Source organism: Chionomys nivalis, chromosome X (assembly GCF_950005125.1).
Source record: "Chionomys nivalis chromosome X, mChiNiv1.1, whole genome shotgun sequence".
Lineage (NCBI taxonomy): Eukaryota > Metazoa > Chordata > Mammalia > Rodentia > Cricetidae > Chionomys > Chionomys nivalis.
Genome location: NC_080112.1, coordinates 64,593,522 through 64,613,724, shown reverse-complemented (window position 1 = coordinate 64,613,724; position 20,203 = coordinate 64,593,522). Strand labels below are relative to the sequence as shown.

Here is a 20,203-nt window from a genome sequence, read left to right as displayed (position 1 = left end):
CCATTTTTCTAATCCATAAAATGATGATTTGGAAAATGCAATGAGGTAATGACCTCCATCCTGTCATACTCCATGAGTCACTATTAGAATTTGATGTTCTGTAATTCCATACAAATGAGGCATAATCCAATGACTAATCACAACAGCAATAAATGCCAAAATTATCTTAATATAATATCTTACTGATGAATATCATATAACAGAAAAATCAGGCCGTGGTAACTGAATTTGAAGAAAAAATAAAAGTATAATGTAAAAGAGGGAAAATTGTGGGAAGTGTAAATAAAATGTTTTTTATTTCATCTTAAAGGATTAAACAAGACAAAACTCCATTAAAAATATAAAGAAGCGGCTCTCTGTTCCTCCCTGTTCTAGAGACAGCCGCTTCTTTTCGTGCAGTGCCAGCCTCATTCCAGAGACACTATGGTGAAGGTCAGAGGGAACGGATTTGGCCGTATTGGATGCCTGGTTACCAGGGCTGCCTTCACTTCTGGCAAGGTGGACGCTGTTGCCATCAATGACCCTTTCATCGACCTCAACTACATGGTCTACATGTTCCAGTATGACTCCACCATGGCAAGTTCAAAGGCACAGTTAAGGCTGAGAATGGGAAGCTTGTCATCAACGGGAAGGCCATCACCATCTTCCAGGAGTGAGATCCCGCCAACATCAAATGGGGGGATGCCGACGCCGAGTATGTTGTGGAGTCCACCGGTGTCTTCACCACTATGGAGAAGGCTGGGGCCCACTTGAAGGGTGGGGCCAAAAGGGTCATCATCTCCGCCCCTTCTGCCGATGCCCCCATGTCTGTGATGGGTGTGAACCATGACAAGTATGACAATTCCCTCAAGATTGTCAGCAACGCTTCCTGTACCACCAACTGCTTAGCCCCCTTGGCCAAGGTCATCCATGACAACTTTGGCATCATGGAAGGACTCATGACCACAGTCCATGCCATCACGGCCACCCAGAAGACTGTGGATGGCCCCTCTGGGAAGCTGTGGCGAGATGGATGTGGCGCTGCCCAGAACATCATCCCTGCATCCACTGGCGCTGCCAAGGCTGTGGGCAAAGTCATCCCAGAGCTGAACGGGAAGCTCACGGGCATGGCCTTCCACGTTCCTACCCACAATGTGGCCTACGTGGATCTGACATGCCGCCTGGAGAAAGACATGAAGAAGGTGGTGAAGCAGGCATCTGAGGGCCCACTAAAGGGCATCCTAGATTACACTGAGGACCAGGTTGTCTCCTGTGACTTTCACAGTGACTCTCAATGACAACTTTGTAAAGCTCATTTCCTTGTACGACAATGAATTCGGCTACAGCAACAGAGTGGTGGACCTCATGGCCTACATGGCCTCCAAGGAGTAAGAAGCCCACCCTGGACCACCCATCCCAGCAAGGACACAACAAGAGAGGCCCTCGGCTACTGAGCAGTCCCTGTCCTAACTCAACCCTTGACACTGAGCATCTCCCTCAAGTTTCCATCCCAGACCCCCAGAATAGCAGGAGGGGCTTAGGGAGCCCTACTCTCTTGAATACCATCAATAAAGTTCATTGTACCCCCCCCCCCAAAATATAAAGAAGCCACTTGTCAGCAATTCAAAATTCATCCAAGGAATATGAATAAAAATATGTCCTTAAGTTTGTACTGTCTGATAAAAATTACATTCTGCTTATCAACTCCATGACTTTAAACTACACAACTGCATACAGATGTGCAGCTGAATTCTGACCACTGAGATTGCAGTTCAGGGGCTCTATGCATTAGGAAGACAAAGCCAGGGGTAGCAAAATGTCTGAGTTCTCAAAAAAAAAAAAAACCACACAGTCCAAAGTATTTCAACAAGGTAAAAAAGATTTTCTTCTGAAGACGGTTGTGTAACCATGCCAAATCAAGGAACCAAGCAAGCACACCCAGTGGAGCTCCCACTGGCTTTGTATTCCTAGTTTAAAGTTATGGAACCCATGACTGACACTGCTAGGGTTGCCAATAACCTCAGACTCATTAGGCCATTAACATAAGGGGAGACCAAATTCTACTGTTCCACTATGCAATATAGCAAGAAAATGATTCCTAATGACATTCTACTATACTCAAAGATCAGTGTCTTGCTTAGCCATTATCAGAGAAGCTTCTTCCTGTAGTAGATGAGAACAAATACAGAGATCCCTAGCTAGAGAATGTGCAGAGAGTGAGATACCTTGGGACACTCAATCCTAAATGGAACGTCTCCATTAAATCCCTGCCCTCAGGCCTCATGTAACCCTGCAGAAGAGGTGGTAGAAAGATTGTAAGAGCCAGGGGAATGGAAGATAGCAATGAAACAAAGCCTTCTAGACACAACAAGAGTGATGCAATATGAATTCACAGAGACTGTGGCAGCATGCACAGGGCCTGCACAGTTTAAGCCAGACAGGGTCCCAGAACTGAAATGGGAAGTGGACACAAGACCCCATCCCTAACCCAGAAGCTATTTTCAACTGATGACTACTCACAAAGGAAAAACTAGTTTTGTCTAACAAAGTTTCACTGGGCATACAAAACACATTTAAGAGGAAGAGTCATGCCCAGCAGTAAATGCCCAACACAAAACAAACAAAATGGTAATTTTGGAGAAGTGTTTTTGTTGTTGCGGTAGTTTTTTTTTTTTTTTTTTTTGGCCTTTGTCTCCTAATACATTGCTTGGACCTTCCTTCCTTCCTTCCTTCCTTCCTTCCTTCCTTCCTTCCTTCCTTCCTTCCTTCCTTCCTTCCTGCTTGCCTTTTTATTCTTTTGGTCCTTTGCTTATATATTATGGTTTCTGACTTTTTTTTGTCTTTATGGTATCTCTCTGTGTGTGAGTGTATGTAGCTATGCATTTATATGGACACCCAGCACTTCTTCTTTGGTTCTTTCTTCCTGTTAATTTGTTTGTTTGGTCCTAATCAGGTCTATTTGTTTGTTATTTTATTATTATTTTATTTCTTTTTTTAATTTGATATGCCTGTTTGTTTTTCTAATGAGAGATCAAGAAAAAGTGTGGGTTTGAGTGGGCAGAGTGGTGGGGAGGATCTGGAAAGAATTAGGGGAAGGGAAACCACAGTCAAAATATGATGTGTGAAAAAAACTATTTTTAATAAAAAAGGCTATTCTAGTAAGTGTGGAATTCTATCTCATTGTAATTTGATTCAAATTTCCATTATTATTAGTTCATAATTCAGTGAGTTTAATTAATGCTGCCCTTATATAGATGAGTGTGGATCCATGCACTGGTGCATGGTCAATCTACGAGGTACCACATTCCTGAAGAAAATTGATTCCTCTTCCTCTCACAGGACTCAACTGTCAATAGTTTCTCAGTCATGAGCAGGAACTTGTGTGCATTCCTCACCACATACACCAGAGTCCTATAACACATAGCCGAGTAAGACTGCCGATGACTTCCTTTCTCCCAGCAGTCTACATAGCACCATCCAGTACTGTGAAAGTTAGTCAGTTGGGAGGAAGCTTTGATGTCAGTACTAGCTTTGTTTCTCCAAGTCATATGAGCAAATTGTTTTGTTTCTTCAACAGTAGGTTTTTACCATCAAGTCCCAGTGGATGTCCAAGAGCAATGCCAATATCATTCATTGTTTGATTGTTTCTGCAATTACCCCAACCAACAACTTGAGGTGAGACATGTCACCCCTACCACTGGACTTTTTATTTGATGACTTATGACTTTTGGAAGGTGCGTTGTTCTCTGTGTAGGGCAAATCTATTTAAATTTTTTATATGCATGTACATATATATGTTACTATATGTGTATACATGTGTATATATATGGAAGTTCATAAAAATGCATATATACAGAAGCTCACAAATTATAAGATTTACATAATGATTTTCCATGAATCCTTAGTGTTTTTAAGGCATATCCATATTAATTTCCACAGTAACTCTACAAGTTCACATTCCCACCAGCACTGTATGAATGTTCCTTTTTGCGCATATCCTTGATATCATTTACCTTAAAAGAATTCTGTTTTCTTATTAATACTATTCTACACAGGGTGGGATGTAATCACAGCACAATTTCAATTTTGATTTCCTTGATGAATAAAGAAATGATGTTGGCAGGTGTTTGAAAGATCTCGTCACATTGCACTGGAAATCAGTATGCAGCAATATGAATACTGATTCTCAGCCCACTCTCTCCTGTTATTTAGTCTGGGACACCAGTACCTGGGATGTTGACATCTATGTTCCATGTGGGATTTCTCTCAATTAAATCTTGCTGGATATGCCTTCATAGACATACCAAAAATGTGTTTCTATAGTGATTATAATTCTAATCTAGTGGACAATGAAGACTAACAAAAATGGGTTCTTAATGTTTTTGTTACTGAGTTGTTTTTCACCTTCTCAATTATATTTACTCGCAGTCATTTTAATTTTAGAAGCTATTGTGACTAGGATATGTTTCCTGGTTTCTATTGTACCAAGTTTACTTTCTGTTTATAGAAGGTTACTCATTCATTTTGCATGCTGATTTTTGTATACTGCTACTTTGCTAAAATTGCTTAGCAGATTGCAGAATTCTGTAGTAGAATATATAGGATCTTTTAAGTAAAAAGCCAGGACATACCATTTGCAAATAAAAATAACATGATTCTTTTTCTTTCTTTTTGTATCTTGTGATTGTTTCATTCTCTTGTCTTAGTGATCTAGACAAGATTTCAAGTGTACTGGCTGGTTTTCTGTGTCATCTTGACACAAGCTGAGTCATAAGAGGAAGGCACCTCAGCTGAAGAGACGCTTCCATGAGACCCAGCTGGAAGGCATTTTTTCATTTAGTGATCAATGGGGGAGGGCCCAGCTCATTGTGGGGGGTACTATCCCTGGGCTGATAGTCATGGGTTCTATAAGAAAGCAGGCTGAGCAAGCCATGTGAAGCAAGCCAGTAAGCAGCACCCCTCCACAGCCTCTGCATCAACTCCTGCCTTCAGGCTCCTGCCCTGTTTGAGTTCGTACCCTGACTTCCTTCAGTGATGAACAGCAATATGGAAGTATAAGCCAAATAAACCCTCCCCAACTTGCTTTTTGGTAATGGTGTTTTATTACAGCAATAGAAATCCTAACTAAGATTATCAAGCATTTTTTAAATAATACTGGTGAGTGGGTATCCTTGTCTCAGTCTTGATTTTATCAAAAACACTCTAATATTTCTCCATTTAGGATAATGTTGGTGTCTTAGTTGCCATCCTTTTGCTGTGAAGTGATAGCATGACCATGGCCACTATTATAAAAGAAAGTATTTAACCAAGGGTTTGCTTACAGTTTCAGAAAGTTAGTCCATCATCATTGTGGGAAGCAGACAGGCATGACTCAGTAGCCATACCTGAGAGCTTTGCATTCTGATCTACAGGCAGCAGACAGAGATAAAGACAGAGATAGATAGATGATAGATAGATAGATAGATAGATAGATAGATAGATAGATAGATAGAGATAGAGAGACAGAGCACCTGGGTCTGGGATGGGCTTCTAAAACTTACAGTCCATTGTCAGTTACATACCTGCTCTAACAAGGCTACACCTATACCAAAAAGGCCACACTTAGAAATCCTTCCCAAATGGGTTCACCTGGGAACTAAGCATACAAATATATGGCCCTATGGAGGTCATTTTCATTCAATACACCACAGCTGGTTATAGGTTTATGCTACATAGCCTTTAGTGTGTTCAAGTTCAGGTTCTGTTCCTAGATTCTACATAGTTTTAATCGTGAATCAATTTTAAACTTTGTATTTAATTTATTGAAAATAGATTTTTTCAAACAATATATTCTGATTATGATATTCCCTCACCCAGTTTCTGGCAGATCCTCCCCACCACCCAAATCCACATCTACTGTGTGGGACAATGGTCTTGTACCCTGTAAAGATTTGTCGCTTGTACTGGTTTAATAAAATGCTGATGAGCTAATAGCAGGAAGTATAGGCAGGGAGACCAGACTAAGAGAATTCTGGGAAGAAGAAAGACACAGAGTCAGTCACCAGCCAGATGCAGAAAATGAAAGATGAGAATGCCTCACTGATTAAAGGTACCAAGCCAGGTGGCTAACACAAAAAGAACTATGGGTTAATGTAAGATGTAAGAGTTATTTAATAAGAAGCCTGAGCTAATAGGCCAACCAGTTTATAATTAATGTAGGCCTCTGTGTGTTTTTTGGGGGGGTCTGAATGGCTTCAGGACCAGGTGGGACAGAAACCTCTGTCAACATATACCCTTTTTTTCTCTCACTCATTATAATACAAACAGGCATCTAACAATAATAATAAAATAATAGAAGATAAAATAAAAATAAACAAACCAAAATAGAACAAAACAAACAAGAAAAAAAAGAGTCAAAGAAAAAGTACAAGTAACAAATATAGATGCATATACACACACATAACAATCCCATTAAAACACATCAGAAATTGTAATATATATGCAAAAGATGTGTAAGAGAAAAAGAAAAAAAAGGGAAGAATCTCCAGACAAAGAATTATGAAACAAGGCATGTCCAAAAATGCCATTGTGTTTTCTGTTTCCCATCTACTGCTGGGCATGGGTTCCGTCTTTAAGAGTACATTGTTTTACAAAGACCATTACTATATTTATTGAAACGACCAGGTTATTTCTGTCCTTAAGTCTCTATTTGTGCTATATAAACTTATTAATTTGCATATTGTCTTAGTTGCTTTCCTTGTTGCTGTGATAGAGTTCCTGGCAAAAGTTGGTTAAAGAAGGAAGGTATATATTGGATAACCTTATAAGAAGGGCTAGCCCATCATGACAGGGAAGTCAAGATAGCAGATACTTGAGACAGCTGGTCATGTTATACCATCAATGGGGTGGTATGCACAACATATATACCTGTAACATAATTATACATCTTAAAAGTTTTTGGTAGTTTACATGAGAATGTACTATTTTAATTCCTGATCCCTGGTTAGTGGAACTGTTTGGGAAGGATAAGGATGTGTGGCCTTGTTGGAGGGAGGTACATCACTGGGGTTGGTTTGATGAGGTTAGAATCCCACATTATTCCCAATTATCTCTCCCTGTCTCTCTTTCTCTGCCTTGTGCCTGTGGGTCAGGATATAAACTCTCAACTACTGCTCCAGTACCATGCCTGTCTGCTTTCCTGTTGTCATGCTTACCACCATGATGATAATGGAATCCAATTCACTAGAACTGTGAGACCAAATAAACTCTTTCTTTTATAATTTGCCTTGGACATAGTGTATATTCACAGCATTAGAAAAGTAACCAAGAGTTAGTCTACCCCACAAACTTCCACACAATCTCAGCAGCCCACAACCATACCCCAGTCCTGTACTCTCCTACTTGCTGTGCCCCAACATCCAACAGGGGAGGTGACTCCCCACTCTACCAGAGACCAAGCAGACTGAGAGAAGTACAGGTGTAGTCTTCCCACCCGCCCAAATCCCCCACTCTCTTAGTATCTGTCCATCCTATCTCTAGGTTCCCACCTTCCTAGTTGCTATACTTTGTTTTTCCAGAGACCAGCCTTGGGTAGATACTCCCAGATCTTCCAGAGACCAAGCAGACTGTGAGAGGCCTAGGTAAGTTGCCTATCCCCCAAAATTCCCTCACTCCACACACTGTATTATCAGTTCTGTTCCCTCCTAGTTGCCTTACCCACAATCTAACTGGGACAGAGACTCCCTGTTCTACCAGAGACCACATAGACTGGAAGAATCTCAAGTTACACGGACCAAAAGACCAGAAAGAAAACAGAAACTCAGGAACAAAGCAATGCCCAGAAAATCCAGGACATTTTGAAAAGACTAAACCTAAGAATAATAAGAACAAAAGGAGAAGAGTCTTAGCTCAAAGGCCCAGAAAATATTTTCAACGAAATCATAGGAGAAATTTTTCCTAACCTAAGAAGATGAATATAAAAGTACTAGACTGTAAGAGACCACAGACTCCAGCCCAGACTATTGTGCCCAGCAAAACTTTCAATCATCCTAAGGGAAAACAAAATGTTCTATGACAAAGCCAAATTTAAACAATATCTATCCACAAATTCAGCCCTACAGAAGGTACTAGAAGGAAAACTCCAATCCAAGGAGATTAACTATACCCACAAAAACACAGGCAATAATTTCACACCACCAAAACCAAAAGAAGGGAAGCATTACACACACACACACACACACACACACACACGTACACAACACAAATCACTATCCCACCCCCAATAAAATAAAAAGAATTAACAATCATTGGTTATTGATATCTCTTGATATCAACGAACTCAATTCCTTAATAAAAAGTCACAGGCTAACAGAATAGATGTGAAAACAAGATCCATCCTTCGGATGCAAACAAGAAACACACCTCAACATCAAAAACAGTTATTACCTCAGAATAAACATTGGAGAAAGATTTTCCAAGTAAATAGACCCAAGAAGCAAGCTGTTGTAGTCATTCTAATATCTAACAAAATATACTTCAAACCCAAATTAATCAAAAGAGTTGGGGAGGGATAATTCATACTCATCAAAGAAAAATTCACCAAGATGATATTTCAATTCTGAACATCTATGTCCCAAATGCAAGGGCACCTACGTTTATAAAAGAAACATTAATATTAACATATTAATACTGGGAAATTTCAATACCCTACTATCACCAATAAACATGTCATTCAAACAAAAATCTAAACAGAAAAATAATGGACCTAACAGACATTATAAATCAAATTGACCTAACAGACATCTACAGAACATTTTACTCAAGCACAAAAGTTCTTTTTCTTAGCATCTCATGGAATTTTCTCTAAAATTGACTACATACTGGGTCACAAAACAAGTTTAAAGAGATACATGAAAATTGAAATAACCCCCTGCCCTGCATCCTATCAGACCACCAAATACTAAAGCTTAGATTGCAACAACAACAGAAATAACAGAAAGCCTACAAACTCATGGAAACTGAACAACTCTCTACTGAAGGACTACTGGGTCAGGACAGAAATAAGGACATAAATTAAAATTTTCACCCTAGAATTCAATGATAATGAAAGCACAACACACCCAAACTTATGGAACACAATGAAAGTAATGTTGTGAGGAAAATTCATAGCACTCAGTGCCTTCATAAAGGAATTAGAGAGATCTCACACTAGCAACTTAACAGCATACCTAAAAGCTCTAGAGCAAAAGGAAGTAAACAAACCCAAGAAGAGTAGATGGCAGGAAATAATGAAAATTGAAGGCTGATATTAACAAAATAGAAACAAAACAATACAAAAAAAATATATGAAACCAGTAGTTGGTTCTTTGAGAAAAATCAAAAAGATAGATAAACCTTTATCCGAAATAACTAAAATCCAGGGAGAGAATATCCAAATTAACAAAACCAGAAATCAAAAGGGAGATATAACAACAGACACCAAAGAAATTCAAAGAATCGAAAACCTGTACTCCAAGAAATTGGTAAACTTAAAAAATGGACAATTTTCTTGATAGAATCTACTTACCAAAGTTAAATCACGATAAGATAAAAAAATTTAAATAGACCTATAAGTCCTAAGAAAACAGAAGCAGTCATTAAATGTCTCCCAACCAATAAAAGCCCAGGGCCAGATGGTATAAATGCAGGATTCTATCAGGCTTTCAAGGAAGAACTAATAACAATACTCCTCAAATTAATATACAAAATATAAACAGATGGGCCATTGCTAAATTGATCTTATGAGGTCACAGTCACCCTGACACCCAAACCACAAAAATACATAAGTAAGAAAGCGATATAGGCCAATTTACCTTTAGAACATCGTTGCAAAAATACTCAACAAGACCTTCTCAAACTGAACTTACTAATACATCCCCAAAAAATCACCCACCAGTATCAAACAAGCTTCATCCTAGAAATGCAGAGCTTGTTCAACACACAAAAATCTACCAATGTAATCCACTATATAAACAAACTGAAAAAAAAACACATGATCATCTCATTAGATGTTTAAAGGCCTTTGACAAAGTCCAACACCCTGTCATGATAGATTAGATCTTTGCCCCTTCATTATCAATGTCTTAGAAACATAAGAGATACAATGGACATACCTAAACACAATAAAAGCAATATACAGCAAGCCTACAGCCAATATCAAATCAAATGGAAAGAATCTCAAAGTAATTCCACTAAAATCAAGAACAAGACAAGGTTGTTCACTCTTTCCATATCTATTCAATATCGTATTTGAAATTCTAGCTGAGGCAGTAAGACAACTGAAGGAGATCAGTGGGCTACAAATTGGAAAGGAAAAAGTCAAAGTATCTTTATTTGCAAATGACATGATAGCATATAAGCGGCCCCAAAATTCTATCAGGAAGTTCCTACACCTTCAGTGAAGTGGCTGGATACAATATCAACTCAAAAATCAGTAGCCCTCCTATAAACAAATGGCAAATGGGTGGAGAAAGAAATCAGGGAAACAACACACTTGGCAATAGCCACAAATAATATAAACCACCTTGGTGTAACTCTAACCAAACATGTGAAAGACCTATATGACAAGAACTTCAAGTCTTTGAAAAAAGAAATTGAAGAAGAGATCAAAAGATGATAAAGATTTCCCATGCTTATGGATTAGTAGAGTTAACATAATAATGGCAATCTCCAGATTCATCCCAATTCCCATCAAAATTCTAATGCAATTCTTTACAGACCTTGAAAGCATAATAATCAACTCCATAGGGAAAACCAAAAAAAAAAAAAAAAAAGAATAGCTAAAACAATCCTGTACAATAAAAGAACTTCTGGAGATATTGCCATCCCTAATTTCAAGCTCTAATACAAAGCCATAGCAGCAAAAGTACAAAGATATTGGCCTAAAAAAAAAAGACAGGCTGATCAACGAAATCTAGTTGAAGATCCAAACATAAATCCACACACTTCTAGACACCTGGTTTTTGATAAAGAAGCCAGAATTATTCAATGGACAAATGAAAGCATCTTCAACAAATGGTACCGGTATACCTGGATGCCAGCATGTAGAAGAATGCAAATAGATTCTTATCTATCACCCTGCACAAAACTCAAGTTCAAGTGAATCAAAGACCTCAACATAAAACTAGATACACTGAATCTGATAGAAAAGAAAGTGGGGAGTAGCCTTGGACTCATTGACACAAGAGACAACTTCCTGAATAGAACACCAATAGAGAAGGCCCTAAGATCAACAATTAACAAATGGGAGTTAATGAAACAAAAGTTGTAAGGCAAAAGACACCATCAATAGGACAAAATATCAGTGTGGAGGTCGACAGATGTGAGCCTGTTCCACCTTGACTAATGATCAAAGAGTTTGAACTTATTGTTGCTCTTTCAAAGTTGTTGACAACAGGTGTGGCTGCAAATAAGACATTCTCAATAGAGGAATCTCAAATGGCTAAGAAGCACTTGAAGAAATATTCAATATACTTAGCCATCAGGTAAATGCAAATCAAAATAATTCTGAGATTACATTTTACATCTATCGGTATGGCTAAGATCAAAAGGACATGTCACAGCTCATGGTTGTGAGGATGTGGAGCAAGGGGAACACTCCTCCACTGCTGGTGGGAGTACAAACTTGTACAACCACTTTGGAAATCAATATGGTGGTTTCTCAGAAAATTGGGAATCAATATACTTCAAGTCCTAGCAATATCACTCCATGGCTTACACCCAAATGATGCTCCATTCTATTACAAGGACACTTGCTCATCTAAATTCATAGCAGCTTTAATAATAATAACAGTCAGAAACTGGAAACAACTAGATGTCCCTCAACTGGGAGAATGTACAAATAAAATGTGGTACATATATATACACACAATAGAGTATTACTCAGCTGTTTAAAAAAATAACATCATGAAATTTGCAGACAAATGTACAGAACTAGAAAAAATCATCTTGAGTGAGGTAACCTAGACCCAGAAAGACAAACATGGTAAGTATTCCCTTATAAGTGAATATTAACTGTAAAGGATAATCATGCTACAATCTACAGATTCAGAGAGACTAACTAACAAGGAGGGCTCAAGGGGGCTTAAATGAATCTTGCTGGAAAGATGAAATAGAATAGACATTGCAGGCGGACTGAGGATGGTTGGGAATGAGATCAGGTGTCGGACGATGGAGGGAGAGAGTACTTGGAAAGAGAACTGGAATTTGGGGGCAAGTCAGGGGCAAGGTAGAAACCTAGTTCAATGGAAACTCCCAGGAATCTATTATGGTGACCCTAGCAGAGACTCCTAGCAATGGGGGATACAGAGACTAAACTGGTCATCTCCTGTAACCAGGCAAGACTTCCAGTGTAGGGAAACCAATCCAGCCTTTGACCTACAATTTTTCCTGTCAGCAAGATGTGCTGGGGTAAATGTGGCACAGAACTTGTGAGAGTGGGCAACCAATGATTGGTCCAGCTTGAGACTAGTACCACAAAAGGAATCCTACCCCTGACACTGCCTGGATGAGCAGAAACTAAAGGCCAGAAGGCACACGGCTTAGGATAGAACAAAAAACATGCCTGGAAAAAAAGTAAATGAAATGATTCCTAATGATATTCTACTATATTTGTAGACAGGTACCTAGCATAATCACCATCAGAGAGACTTCATCCTGCAACTGATAGGAGCAGATACAGAGACCCACAGCCAAACATTAGTTGGAATTTGGTGAACCTTATGGAAGAAGGGGAGGAAGGACTCTAATAGCCAGAAGGGTCAAGGACACCACAAGAAAACCCACAGCATCAAGAAACCTGGGCTCAAGGGCTCACCGAGACTAAACTGACAATCAGGGAACTTGTATGGATCTTACCTTGGCCCTCTGCAATACGTTGTAGTTGTGAAGGTTGGTGTTTCTGTGGAACTCCTAGCAGAAGGAATGGGTGCTGTCTCTGACTCTGCTGCCTGCTTTGGGTACCTAGTCTTACTACAACTTGATATGCGATGTTTGGTGGATATCCCTGGGAGACCTGACCGTTTCTGAAGGGTAAAGGAAAAGGAGTAGGTGAAAAGGATGGAGAGGGGTTGAGAGGAGAGGAGGGAAAGGAAGCTGTAGTCAGGATGTAATATATGAGAATAAATTAGTGAAACAAAAAAGTAAAGTAACCAAAGTTCATTTTTTTCAATATGTAAGTAAGGTTGAAAAATACCTATACAAAGTAAAAAGAGAAATAAAATACGCAATAAGATTAGAAACAAATAAGAGGAATTTACCAATGATTCCAATTTAATTAACATAGTTAGAAAATGCTTTGAAAGTTTTATCCTCTCAAACTGAGTGATCTAAAAGAAATAGATAACTACCTAAGCACACATGACTTATCAAAAGTATTCAAAAAGATATAAATATTTTACAAATATTTGTAGCATTTAATGAGATTGGAGCAGCAATGCAAAGTTTCCCCATAGAAAAGCAGAATCCTATTCATTGCTGTTGGTAATGTAAATCTGTCCAGCTACCATGGCAATCAGTATAAATGATTCTAAAAAGAAAAAACCTTAAGGATAAAACTACCACACATTATTCATATATCTCTCTCTTTTGTAGGACTCTAAGTTAACTTATCATATAGATATTTAGTGTTTTAATGCATTATTCATAATATACAGGAAATAGAACTAGCCTTGATGTCTACTGATAGATGAATGGATAAAGAAAACATGGTACAAAAAAACCAAAGGACATGTAAGAAGAATGATCTTTGCATTTTGCCATTTTGCCTGCTTGCCCTCAATTTTGATGACAAGTCCATCTATTCTACTATTGAGGAATTTCTTTGCTGATATTGGGACCTACTTCCTACTCTAATACAGTCTAAGGAGCAGTTGAGACATTCATTCTGAATGTTCTTGGGATGAACAACTACCAGATTATTGGCATTTCCATTCTTGGTCTTTCCACTGGGAGACAGCAATTGTTGGACTAGCTGGATCAGAGCCTTAAGCCACTCAAACAAGTTCCCTTTTAATATTTACATCCTATCAAATTACTGTCTTTTTTTTTTTTTTTTTTTTTTTTGGTTTTTCGAGACAGGGTTTCTCTGTGGTTTTGGAGCCTGTCCTGGAACTAGCTCTTGTAGACCAGGCTGGTCTCAAACTCACAGAGATCCGCCTGCCTCTACCTCCCAAGTGCTGGGATTAAAGGCGTGCGCCCGGCCAGATTACTTTCTCTAAAGAATTTGAATAACACTTTCCATTAATTTCTAACCTGAATGTTATAATTTCTTATTACCTGATGATTTTTTTTCTTTTTTTATTGATTTTTATTGAGCGCTACACTTTTCTCTGCTCCCCTTCCTGTCTCTCCCCTCCCCACTTCAGCCCTCCTCCAAGGTCCCTATGTTCCCAATTTACTCAAGAGATTTTGTGCTTTTTTACTTCCCATGTATATTAGATCTATGAAAGTCTCTCTTAGTGTCCTCATTGTTGTCTAAATTCTGTGGGATTGTGGTTTGTAGGCTGGTTTTTTTTTATGTTTAAAAACCACACACAAGTGAGTACATGTGATAACTGTCTTTCTGTGTCTGGGTTACCTCACTCAAAATAATGTTTTCTAGCTCCATCCATTTTCCTGCAAAATTCAAGATGTCGTTATTTTTTTCTGCTGTGTAGTACTCCATTGTTTAAATGTACCACACTTTCCTTATCCATTCTTCGGTCGAGGAGCATTTAGGTTGTTTCCAGGTTCTGGCTATGACAAATAACGCTATGAACATAGTTGAGCACATATCCTTGTGGCACGATTGAGCATTCTTTGGATATATACCCAAAAGTGGTATTACTGGGTCTTGAGAAAGGTTGTTTCCTAATTTTCTGAGAAATCGCCACACTGACATCCAAAGGGGTTGTACCAGCTTGCATTCCCACCAGCAATACAGAAGTGTTCCCTTTTCCCCACAACCTCTCCAGCATAAGTTCAGGGATCATTTCTACAATTTGTTACCTGATGATTTTGTAATTGGTTTCTAGCTACTTTTCTAAGCTCTTGGAATGAATCTTGAAGTACTTGAACTTGAACTTCCTCTAAGCTTTTTAGCATATGCACTCCCAGAAACTTCTCTCAGAAATACCTAAGCAGATTCGCAAAGTTTCTGGTAAGTTGTGCTCAAATTTTTGTTGTAGTATTGGAATCTTCAAATTTCTTCCTCCATATCTTCAATGATATTCAATTGTCATTCTACTGTGGCTTGTTTATTCTTCAAGTATTTGTATATTTCCTGTAGTTTATCTTGACAATTCCTTTTCTTCTCCAGTAGCATGTATAGTACTTTCTAGAGCTATGAAAGCTAGTCAGTAGGAATGAATCTTCCAGGTCAGTACCAGGTTAATTTCTTCAGGTTATATGGCTCAAGGGTGTGGAATATTTAGCAATAGGGTCTAGCAATAGGGTCTTATCTTTAAATTCTAGATGGTAACTAAAAGCAACTTCTAAAAAACTCCATCTTGCAAGGAATATAGCAAGAATTCTAAAATATTTACCATAAAATAAATATTTACCTAATTCATATTTAAATATATTTCACACATCAAAGAGAAATATGTGTTTCTGTATAATATATATGCCAACAGAATGGAGGCTTCATATGAACAAAGACTTTGTTCTGCTCATTGCCTCTATCTCCTTTTCTAGTGCTTGCATACTAAGCACCAAATAAACCCCTGCTATAGTAAGGTTTCCTCCATGCTAACTATCCTATCCATTGAACATCCTGCTCTTCCTTCTTTCAGAAGTAATAAAGTACTATGACATATTTAAATGTTTTAATTGCAATAATGTTTGTGAAGTTACAATGTTAGAAGCAAACTAGCTGACTGACATTGAGTAATTTAATAAATAAAATATGTAACAATAAATTATGATGAAAATATCTATTATATTGTAAGAGACTGGAACTTTTGCTGGACAGTCAGAGTCAGTAATACATCTTGAGATCACTTAACATTTAAAAATGCTCTCAGACTGTCTACTTAGCCTGTTTGTTTAACCTATTTTTAAGGGAGCAAATGGAACAACCAATTATATTTGCTTTGATTTCTCATGTAATCAAATTTTACAACATAATCAAATGCATAGATGTGATATTAAGATATGTACTCTTCCTCGCCCCTCACTCAAAGAGCAATGCAAGTGTTTTCTTTTTTGCAAGTGTTTTCATATGTGTTTTATAATAATAAAAGCTGAAACCAGAAAATATAGATTGAAATCAACCTTACAAAATGAGTATCTGTCATAAACATTGAAGACAACATTCAGCTGTTGTTTGCTAAATAATGATGTTTGCAATGCTATTTGTGAACTGGATGCATTTGTGTCAGTGGTTTCATTCCTTGTAAAACAAAGATTTCTGTAAAGTATCAATTTCTTCCCCATGTGATGCTTTCTGTGCTGTTCAATGAATAAGAGTGCAAAGTCCTTTGTTAGGGGTACAAACACAAAGACCCATACACAGACAAAGTGACAGATTCAAAAGACAGCATTCAAACAGAAACAAATTGGGACTCATACAACGGACAAGGAATGATGAAAGACACAAAGAAAAATGTTGAGAATTCAAGTCTGGGCTTGCTTTTAGTTAAATTACTCTATGGGGAAGTGCCTTTTTAAACATTGTTTTTAACTGAAATAGAATTATACCAGTTTCTCTCTCCCCTTTCCTCAGCCCCTTCCAACTACCCTCCATTAAACTCTTCTTATGCATCACCACACTCAAGTTGATAAGACTGTAGCCTCTTTTTCTTTTATTCTAATTACTGTTACATAAGTTTGTATATACACATACACATATCTTGCTGAAACTGTTGCTTGTGTGTATATGGTTCCAGGACTAATCACTCTGCTTTGGACAGTAATAAATGAGACTAATCCCTTGGAAAGCTAATTCTTCTCCCTGCAGTCATTAGTTGCATTTAGTTCTTTATCTAAAGAAGGGACCCTGAGAAATTTCTTCCCTTCCTCATTAACATGTCCATTGACATTGCCATTGTTCCAGTCTTGGTTATGTGGCCATTTCTAAAAGAGATTGTTTCACAGCAGACTTTTTGGTATTCTGGCTCTTACAATTTTTCTGCCTCTCTTCTGTGATGTTCCCTAAGTAATAGATACAGGAGCTGTGATGCAGATTTATCCATTAGGGCTGGGCTCCACACAATCTGTTGATCTCTTCATTATGTCTAGTTGTGGTTTTCTATGATGATCTTCATTTGTTGTAAAGAGAGGGTTCATTGATGAAGGGGTGGGGGCTACACTTACTTGTGGATACAATGATAAGATTTAGAAAGTAGTAACACATCATGCTTCTCTAGCAATGTGGCAGTAGTAGATTCTTTCTTAAGGTCCATGACCTCACTAGTCCCAGGAAGTTATTGAGTACCATTGACATGTGATTGCCACATCTTGTATATTTATGCATATCATGCCAAGTTTGTAACTGTCATGGGTGTTGCTGCTGGGTAGGACTATTTAATTGCTTGCCTCTCTTCATAGCTTGTATGGTATTTTCTGGAACCAGGAAGCTAGATCTAAGGAAAGAAGTTTTTATATTAGATCGAGCTCAAGCATCTGCATTCTAGGCCCTAAGTGTGTGGTGTCTTCGGTAATACACCCCTAAACTCCTGAGAAACAATGGACTACATCAGGGACCTCTGTTGTTTGGAGAGCCAGTTGTATTACCCTGACCTACCATTTGAAAGGAAGCTTCAGGAGCAGGCCTGAGGCAGCAACAACCACAGGAGCAGGCTGGAGCCAGTGACCACTGCACAGCAGGCCTGAGGCAACAACCTCAGCATAGTAGGTACAAGGGAACCACCACTGAGGGAGCAGGCCTGAGCCAGAGACCTCTGCAGGACTGGGCATAAATCAGTGACCTCTGAGGTAGCAGGCCTGAACCAGCAATCTCTGCCAGAGCAGGCCTGAGGCAGCAAACCCCACAAGAGTAGGAACATGGGAGTGATTTCTGGGGAAGCAGGCCTGAACCAGAACCCTCTATGGGTCCAGACAGGAGTCAGGGACCTCCAAGGGAGCAGACCTGAGCCAGAGAACTCTGCAGGACCAGGCCCAAGTCAGGAACCTCCATGGGAGCAGGCCCAGGCCATGGACCTTTATGGAAACAGGCCTGAGCCAGCAACCTCTGCTAGAGCAGGCCTGAACCAACAAGAGCTGCTGGAGCAGGCCTGAGGCAGTGACCTCCACAACAGCAGGTACAAGGGAGCCACCACTGGGATAGCAGCCCTGATCCAGCAGCCTCTGCTGGAGCAGACCTCTGATGAAGCATGCCCAAACCAACGACCTCCACAGGAGAAGGCCTGAACCAGTGACCTCTCCCAGAGCAGGCCCAAGGCAGCAACGACAGAGGAAACACCCCAAGCAAGCAACCTCCCTGTGAGCAGGCCCAAATGAACACCAGTATTGCAGAGTGACCCCAAGGGAGTGCTGAGTGACCTCCAGGAACACCAAGTGACCTCAGGGGTGATTGGAACTGTGGGCCTGACTGCACCTCGAGGAGCAACCATCTGAGCCTTGGGTCCACTGGAACCTAGAATTTAAACAGTGCTCACCTGAATTATCAATGGGTCAAGAAAGAAATAAAGGAAGAAATTAAAAACTTCCTAAAATTCAAGGAAAACGACGACACAGCATACCCAAATTTATGGGACACAATGAAAGCAGTGTTAAAAGTTCATAGCACTAAATGCCTACATAATGAAATTGGAAAAATCCCACACTAGTTAGTTAATAGAATGTTTGAAAACTCTAGAACAAAAAGAAGCAAACTCACCCAGGAGGACAAGATGGCAGGAAATAATCAAATTGAGAATTGAATCAACAAAACAGAAACAAAGAACAATACCATAGAACCTTCATCTGGCGATGGATGGAGATAGAGACAGAGACCCACATTGGAGCACTGGACTGAGCTCCCAAGGTCCTAATGAGGAGCAGAAGGAGGGAGAACATGAACAAGGAAGTCAGGACCACGAGGGGTACGTCCAACCATTGAGACAGTGGGACTGATCTAACGGGAGATCACCAAGGCCAGTTGGACTGGAACTGATGGACCATGTGATCAAACTGGACTCTCTGAACATGGCAGACAATGAGGGCTGATGAGAAGCCAAGGACAATGGCACTGGGTTTTGATTCTACTGCATGGACGGGCTTTGTGGGAGCCTAGTCTGTTTGGATGCTCACCTTCCTGGACCTGTGGGTAGCAGGGAAGACCTTGGACTTCCCATAGGGCAGGGAACCCTGACTGCTCCTTGGACTGGAAAGGGAGAGGGAGAGGGAGTGGGGGGAGGGGAGGGAAGTGGGAGGAGGTGGAAATTTTCAATTAAAAATAAATAAGTAAAAAGAAATAAAAAAGGATCAATGAGACAAAGAGATAGTTCTTTGAGAAAATAAACAAAATAGACAAACCTTTATACAAACTAACCAAAAGGCAGAGAGAGAACATCCAAATTAATAAAATCAGAAAGGAAAAGGAGGACATAACTACAGACACAGAAACATTCCAGAAAATCATTAGGTCATATTTCGAAAAACTGTACTCCACAAAACTGGAAAAAGTAAAGAAAATGGACAACTTTCTGGATAAATATCACTTACCAAAATTAAATCCAGACCAGATAAGCAAATTAAATAGGCCTATAACTGCTAAAGAAATAGAAACAGTCATCAAAATCCCCCAACCAAAAAGAAGCCCAGGGCCAGATGGTTTCAGTACAGAATTCTACAAGACTTTCAAAGAAAAACTAAAATCAAAACTCCTCAAATTGTTCCACATAATAGAAACGGAAGGAACATTGCCAAACTCTTTTTATGAGGCTACAATTACCCTAATATGACAACCTCATAAAGACACTACTAAGAAAGAGAATTACCGACCAGTTTCTCTCATGAGCATTGATGCAAAAATACTAAATAAAATACTGGCAAACTAAATCCAAGAACACATCAGAAAAATCATCCACTGTGATCAAGTCAGCTTCATTCCAGAGATGCAGGGATGGTTGAACATAAGGAAATCTGTCAATGTAATCTACCATATAAACAAACTGAAATAAAGACCACATGATCATCTCTTTAGATGCTGAAAAAGCCTTCAACAAAATACAACATCCCTTTATGATAAAGGTATTAGAGAGAACAGGGATACAAGGAACATGCC

The 20,203-nt window shown here is 39.1% G+C and overlaps 1 protein-coding gene and 1 pseudogene across 5 annotated transcripts in view; one reads left to right on the top strand and one right to left on the bottom strand.

Annotated features, from left to right (window-relative positions):
• Nucleotides 1-20,203, bottom strand: part of Zc3h12b (zinc finger CCCH-type containing 12B) — a 200,762-nt gene that overhangs the window by 93,970 nt on the left and 86,589 nt on the right. The gene's annotated exons all lie outside the window — the stretch shown is intronic.
• On the top strand, nt 424-1,399 carry LOC130867373 (glyceraldehyde-3-phosphate dehydrogenase-like; annotated as a pseudogene).